The sequence below is a fragment of the Pogona vitticeps genome, unplaced genomic scaffold, assembly GCF_051106095.1.
Source record: "Pogona vitticeps strain Pit_001003342236 unplaced genomic scaffold, PviZW2.1 scaffold_34, whole genome shotgun sequence".
NCBI lineage: Eukaryota > Metazoa > Chordata > Lepidosauria > Squamata > Agamidae > Pogona > Pogona vitticeps.
The window spans coordinates 126,904-134,180 of record NW_027589986.1 but is presented as its reverse complement, the minus strand read 5'-3'; the positions used below and the strand labels follow the sequence as shown (position 1 = coordinate 134,180).

The window sequence follows — 7,277 nt, the reverse complement described above, 5'->3', positions numbered from 1 at the left end:
TTTTCTTTCTTTCTTCCTTCCTTCCCTCTGTCTTTCTTTCTTATTTTCTTTATTTTTCTTTCTTTCCTTCCTTCTTTCTTCCTTTCTTTCCATCGATCCTTCTTTCTTTCTTTCTCTCTTTCTTTCCTTCTTTCTTTCCTTCTTTCTTTCTTTCCTTCTTTATTACTTTCTTTCTTTCTTTCTTTCGTTCTTTCCTTCCTTCTGTCTTTCTTTCTTTCTTTCTATTTCTTTCTTTCCTTCCTTCCTTCCTTCCTTCCTTCGTTCCTTCCTTCTTTCTTTCTTTCTTTCTTTCTTTCTTTCCTTTCTTCCTTCCTTCCTTCCTCCCTCCCTTCCTTCTTTCTTTCTTTCTCTCTTTCATTCTTTCTTTCTTTCTTTCTTTCTTCGATCCCTCCTTCGTTGCTTCCCTCATTTCATTCTTTCTTTCCTTCTTTCTTTCTCTTCCTTTCTTTTTTTTCTTTCTTACCTTCCTTCCCTCCTTCTTTCTTTCTTTCTTTCTTTCTTTTTTCTTTCTTTCTTTCTTTCTTTCTTTTTCTTTCTTTCTTTCTTTCTTTCTTTCCTCGATCCCTCCTTCCTTACTTCCATCATTTCTTTCTTTCTTTTTCTTTCTTTCTTTCCTTCTTTCCTTCTTTCCTTCTTTCTTTCTTTCTTCCCTTTCTTTTTTCTTTCTTTGATCCCTCCTTCCCTCCATCGTATCTTTCTCACTTTCTTTCTCTCCTTCCTTCTTTCCTTCTTTCCTTCTTTCCTTCCTTCTTTCTTTCTTTCTTTCTTTCTTTCTTCACTTTCTTTCTTTCTTTCTTTCTTTCTATCCTTCTTTCTTTCCTTCTTTTCTTCTTTCTTTCTTTCCTTCTTTCTTTCCTTCTTTCTTTCTTTCTTTCTTCATTAATTTCTTTCCATCCATTCTTCTTTTCTTCCTTTCTTCTTTCTTTCTTTCTTTCCTTCCTTCCTAATTTCTTTCCTTCATCCTTTCTATCATTCTATCTTTCTTTCTTTTCTTTTTTTCTTCCATCCCTCCTTCCTTCCTTCCCTCTTTTCATTCTTTCTTTCTTTCTTTCATTTTTTCTTTTTCCTTTCTTTCTTTCTTTTTTCTTTCTTTCTTTCTTTCTTTCTTTCTTTCTTTCTTTCTTTCTTTCTTCTTTCTTTCTTTCTTTCTTTCTTTCTTTCCTTCCTTCTTCCTTCCTTCCTTCCTTCTTTTTTCTTTCTTACCTTCCTTCCTTCCCTCCTTCATTCTTTCTTTCTTTCTATCCTCGATCCCTCCTTCCTTCCTTCCATCATTTCTTTCTTTCTTTTTCTTTCTTTCTTTCCCTATATCTTATTTTCTTTCTTTCTTTCTTTCTTTCTTTCTGAAATTCTTTCTTTCTTAGTTTTTTCTTTCTTTCTTTCCTTCCTTCTTTCTTTCTTCCTTTCTTTTTTCTTCATTCCCTCCTTCCTTCCTTAGATCATTTCTTTCTTTCCTCCCTTCCTTCTTTCCTTCCTTCCTTCCTTCCTTCCTTCTTTCTTTCTTTGTTTCTTTCTTTCCTTTTTCTTTCTCTTTCTTTCTTTTTTCTTTCTCTCCTTAATTCTCTCTTTCTTTCTTTCCATCCTTCCTTCCTTCCTTCTTTCTTTCTTTCTTTCCTTCTTTCTTTCCTTCCTTCCTTCCTTCTTTCTTTCTTAATTTCTTTCTTTCTTTCGTTCTCCCCTTCCTTCTTTCTTTCTTTCCTTCTTTCTTTCTTTCTTTACTTCTTTATTTCCTTCATTTTTTCTTTCTTTCCTTCTTTCTTTATTTCCTTCTTTCTTTCTTTCTTTCTATCCTTCCTTCCTTCTTTCTTTCTTTCTTTCTTTCCTTCCTTCCTTCCTTCCTTCCTTCCTTCCTTCCGCCCTTACTTCCTTCTTTCTTTCTTTCTCTCTTTCCTTCTTTCTTTCTTTCTTTCTTTTTTCTTCGATCCCTCCTTCGTTCCTTCCCTCATTTCATTCTTTCTTTCCTTCTTTCTTTCTTTCTTTCTTTCTTTCTTTCTTTCTTTCTTTCTTTCTTTCTTTCCTCGATCCCTCCTTCCTTCCTTCCATCATTTCTTTCTTTATTTTTCTTTCTTTCCTTCCTTCTCTTCTTTCTTTTCTTTCTTTCTATCTTTCTTTTTTTGATCCCTACTTCCCTCCATCGTATCTTTCTTTCTTTCTTTCTCTCCTTCCTTCTTTCTTCCTTTCCATCTTCCTTTCTTTCTATCCCTCTTTCTTTCCTTCATTTTTTCTTTCTTTCTTTCCTTCTTTCTTTCCTTCCTTATTTTTTCTTTCTTTCTTTCTTTCTTTCTTTCTTTCTTTCTTTTCTTTCTTTCTTTCTTCGATCCCTCCTTCCTTCCTTCCATCATTTCTTTCTTTCTTTCTTTCTTTCTTTCTTTCTTTCTTTCTTCCTTCCTTCCTTCCCCTCTTTCTTTCTTTATTTTTCTCTTTATTTTTCTTTCTTTCCTTCCTTCTTTCTTCCTTTCTTTCCATCGTTCCTTCTTTCTTTCTTTCTCTCTTTCTTTCCTTCTTTCTTTCCTTCTTTCTTTCTTTCCTTCTTTATTACTTTCTTTCTTTCTTTCTTTCGTTCTTTCCTTCCTTCTGTCTTTCTTTCTTTCTTTCTATTTCTTTCTTTCCTTCCTTCCTTCCTTCCTTCCTTCGTTCCTTCCTTCTTTCTTTCTTTCTTTCTTTCTTTCCTTTCTTCCTTCCTTCCTTCCTCCCTCCCTTCCTTCTTTCTTTCTTTCTCTCTTTCATTCTTTCTTTCTTTCTTTCTTCGATCCCTCCTTCGTTCCTTCCCTCATTTCATTCTTTCTTTCCTTCTTTCTTTCTTCCTTTCTTTTTTTCTTTCTTACCTTCCTCCCCTCCTTCTTTCTTTCTTTCTTTCTTTCTTTCTTTCTTTCTTTCTTTCTTTCTTTCTTTCTTTCCTCCGATCCCTCCTTCCTTCCTTCCATCATTTCTTTCTTTCTTTTTCTTTCTTTCTTTCCTTCTTTCCTTCTTTCTTTCTATCCTTCTTTCTTCCTTCATTTTTTTCTTTCTTTCTTTTTTTCTTCATTAATTTCTTTCCATCCATTCTTCTTTTCTTCCTTTCTTCTTTCTTTCTTTCTTTCCTTCCTTCCTAATATCTTTCCTTCATCCTTTCTATCATTCTATCTTTCTTTCTTCTTTTTTTCTTCCATCCCTCCTTCCTTCCTTCCCTCTTTTCATTCTTTCTTTCTTTCTTTCATTTTTTCTTTTTCCTTTCTTTCTTTCTTTCTTTCCTTCTTTCCTTCTTTCTTTCTTTCTTTCTTTCTTTTCTTCTTTCTTTCTTTCTTTCCTTCTTTTCTTCTTTCTTTCTTTCCTTCTTTCTTTCCTTCCTTATTTTTTCTTTCTTTCTTTCCTTCTTTCTTTCTTTCTTGTTCTTTCTTTCTTTCTTTCTTTCTTTTCTTTCTTTCTTTCTTTCTTCTTTCTTCCTTCTTTCCTTCTTTCTTTCTTTCTTTCTTCCTTAATTTCTTTCCATCCATTCTTCTTTTCTTCCTTTCTTCTTTCTTTCTTTCTTTCTTTCCTTCCTTCTTTCTTTCTTTCATCCTTTCTATCATTCTATCTTTCTTTCTTTCTTTTTTTCTTTTATCCCTCCTTCCTTCCTTCCCTGATTTCATTCTTTCTTTCTTTCTTTCATTCTTTCTTTCTTTCTTTCTTTCTTTCTTTCTTTCTTTCTTTTTCTTTCTTTTCTTTCTTTCTTTCTTTCTTTCTTTCTTTCTTTCTTTCTTTCTTTCTTTCTTTCCTTCCTTCCTTCCTTCCTTCCTTCCTTCTTCTTTTTTTCTTTCTTACCTTCCTTCTTTCCCTCCTTCATTCTTTCTTTCTATCCTCGATCCCTCCTTCCTTCCTTCCATTATTTCTTTCTTTCTTTTTCTTTCTTTCTTTCCTTCTTTCTTTCTTTCTTTCTTCTTTCTTCTTTCTTTTCTTTCTTTCTTTCTTTCTTTGTTTCTGAAATTCTTTCTTTCTTACTTTCTTCTTTCTTTCTTTCCTTCCTTCCTTCTTCTTTCTTCTTCCTTTCTTTTTTCTTCATTCCCTCCTTCCTTCCTTAGATCATTTCTTTCTTTCTTTCTTTCTTTCCTCCCTTCCTTCTTTCCTTCCTTCCTTCTTTCTTTCTTTCTTTCTTTCTTTCTTTGTTTCTTTCTTTCCTTTTTCTTTCTTTCTTTCTTTCTTTTTCTTTCTCTCCTTAATTCTTTCTTTCTTTCTTTCCATCCTTCCTTCCTTCCTTCCTTCTTTCTTTCTTTCTTTCCTTCTTTCTTTCCTTCCTTCCTTCTTTCTTAATTTCTTTCTTTCTTTCGTTCTCCCCTTCCTTCTTTCTTTCTTTCCTTCCTTCTTTCTTTCTTTACTTCTTTCTTTCCTTCATTTATTCTTTCTTTCCTTCTTTCTTTCTTTCCTTCTTTTCCTTCTTTCTTAATTAATTTCTTTCCTTCTTTCTTTCTTAATTTCTTTCTTTCTTCCTTCCTTTAATACTTTCTTCGATCCCTCCTTGCTTCCTTCCATCATTTTTCTTTCTTTAATTCTTTCTTTCGTTCTTTCCTTCCTTCTGTCTTTCTTTCTTTATTTCTTTCTTTTTCTTTCTTTCCTACCTTCCTTCCTTCCTTCCTTCTTTCTTTCTTTCTTTCTTTTTATTTCTTTCTTTTTCTTTCTTTCCTACCTTCCTTCCTTCCTTCCTTCTTTCTTTCTTTCTTTCTTTCTCTCTTTCCTTCTTTCTTTCCTTCTTTCTTAATTTCTTTCTTTCTTCTTTCTTTCTATCCTTCCTTCTTCTTTCTTTCTTTCTTTCTTTCCTTCCTTCCTTCCTTCCTTCCTTCCGCCCTTACTTCCTTCTTTCTTTCTTTCTCTCTTTCCTTCTTTCTTTCTTTCTTTCTTTTTTCTTCGATCCTTCCTTCGTACCTTCCCTCATTTCATTTTTTCTTTCCTTCTTTCTTTCTGTCATCCTTTCTTTTTTTCTTTTTTACATTCCTTCCCTCCCTTCTTTCTTTCTTTCTTTCTTTCTTTCTTTCCTCGATCCCTCCTTCCTTCCATCCATCATTTCTTTCTTTCTTTTTCTTTCATTCTTTCCTTCTTTCTTTCTTTCTTTCTTTCATTCTTTCTTTGATCCCTCCTTCTCTCCATCGTATCTTTCTTACTTTCTTTCTCTCCTTCTTTCCTTCTTTCTTTCTTTTCTTCTTTCTTTCTTTCTTTCTTTCTTTCTTTCTTTCTTTCTTTCTTTCTTTCTTTCTTTCCTTCTTTTCTTCTTTCTTTCTTTCCTTCTTTCTTTCCTTCCTTATTTTTTCTTTCTTTCTTTCTTTCTTTCTTTCTTTCTTTCTTTCTTTCTTCCTTCTTTCCTTCTTTCTTTCTTTCTTTCTTCCTTAATTTCTTTCCATCCATTCTTCTTTTCTTCCTTTCTTCTTTCTTTCTTTCTTACTTTCTTTCCTTCCTTCTTTCTTTCTTTCATCCTTTCTATCATTCTATCTCTCTTTCTTTCTTTTTTTCTTTGATCCCTCCTTCCTTCCTTCCCTGATTTCATTCTTTCTTTCTTTCATTCATTCTTTCTTTTTTCTTTCTTTCTTTCTTTCTTTCTTTCTTTCTTTCTTTCTTTCTTTCTTTCTTTCTTTCCTTCCTTCCTTCCTTCCTTCCTTCTTTTTTCTTTCTTACCATCCTTCCTTCCCTTCTTCATTCTTTCTTTCTTTCTATCGTCGATCCCTCCTTCTTCCTTCCATTATTTCTTTCTTTCTTTTTCTTTCTTTCTTCCTTCTTTCTTACTTTCTTTCTTTCTTTCTTTCCTTTCTTTCTGAAATTCTTTCTTTCTTACTTTCTTTCTTTCTTTCTTTCTTTCCTTCCTTCTTTCTTTCTTCCTTTCTTTTTTCTTCATTCCCTCCTTCCTTCCTTAGATCATTTCTTTCTTTCTTTCTTTTTTCCTCCCTTCCTTCTTTCCTTCCTTCCTTCTTTCTTTCTTTCTTTCTTTGTTTCTTTCTTTCCTTTTTCTTTCTTTCTTTCTTTCTTTTTCTTTCTCTCCTTAATTCTTTCTTTCTTTCTTTCCATCCTTCCTTCCTTCCTTCCTTCCTTCCTTCCTTCTTTCTTTCTTTCCTTCTTTCTTTCCTTCCTTCCTTCTTTCTTTCTTAATTTCTTTCTTTCTTTCGTTCTCCCCTTCCTTCTTTCTTCTTTCCTTCTTTCTTTCTTTCTTTACTTCTTTATTTCCTTCATTTTTCTTTCTTTCCTTCTTTTTTTATTTCCTTCTTTCCTTCTTTCTTAATTAATTTCTATCCTTCTTTCTTTCTTAATTTCTTTCTTTCTTTTTCTTCCTTTAATACTTTCTTCGATCCCTCCTTGCTTCCTTCCATCATTTTTCTTTCTTTAATTCTTTCTTTCGTTCTTTCCTTCCTTCTGTCTTTCTTTCTTTCTTTCTTTCTTTCTTTTTCTTTCTTTCCTACCTTCCTTCCTTCCTTCCTTCTTCCTTTCTTTCTTTCTCTCTTTCCTTCTTTCTTTCCTTCTTTCTTAATTTCTTTCTTTGTTTCTTTCTATCCTTCCTTCCTTCTTTCTTTCTTTCTTTCTTTCCTTCCTTCCTTCCTTCCTTCCTTCCGCCCTTACTTCCTTCTTTCTTTCTTTCTCTCTTTCCTTCTTTCTTTCTTTCTTTCTTTCCTTCTTTCCTTCTTTCCTTCTTTCCTTCTTTCCTTCTTTCTTTCTTTCCTTCTTTCTTCCTTCCTTATTTTTTCTTTCTTTCTTTCTTTCTTTCTTTCTTTCTTTCTTTCCTTCTTTCCTTCTTTCTTTCTTTCTTCCTTAATTTCTTTCCATCCATTCTTCTTTTCTTCCTTTCTTCTTTCTTTCTTTCTTTCTTTCCTTCCTTCTTTCTTTCTTTCATCCTTTCTATCATTCTATCTTTCTTTCTTTCTTTTTTTCTTTGATCCCTCCTTCCTTCCCTGATTTCATTCTTTCTTTCTTTCATTCATTCATTCTTTTTTCTTTCTTTCTTTCTTTCTTTCTTTCTTTCTTTCTTTCTTTCTTTCTTTCTTTCTTTCCTTCCTTCTTTCTTTCTTCCTTTCTTTATTCTTCATTCCTCCTTCCTTCCTTAGATCATTTCTTTCTTTCTTTCTTTCTTTCCTCCCTTCCTTCTTTCCTTCCTTCCTTCTTTCTTTCTTTCTTTCTTTCTTTCCTTTTTCTTTCTTTCTTTCTTTCTTTTTCTTTCTCTCCTTAATTCTTTCTTTCTTTCTTTCTTTCCATCCTTCCTTCCTTCCTTCCTTCCTTCCTTCCTTCTTTCTTTCTTTCCTTCTTTCTTTCCCTTCCTTCCTTCTTTCTTTCTTAATTTCTTTCTTTCTTTC

General features: G+C 32.6%; 1 long non-coding RNA gene across 1 annotated transcript; it reads right to left on the bottom strand.

Annotated features, from left to right (window-relative positions):
- Positions 1-4,067: 4,067 nt before the first annotated feature.
- LOC144585386 (uncharacterized) lies at positions 4,068-4,734 on the bottom strand. The gene is made up of 2 exons (XR_013539903.1): positions 4,637-4,734; positions 4,068-4,568 (listed from the first exon to the last, which is right to left on the bottom strand). It is a non-coding gene; the product is annotated as an uncharacterized LOC144585386 (long non-coding RNA).
- Between the last annotated feature and the right edge of the window lie 2,543 nt (positions 4,735-7,277).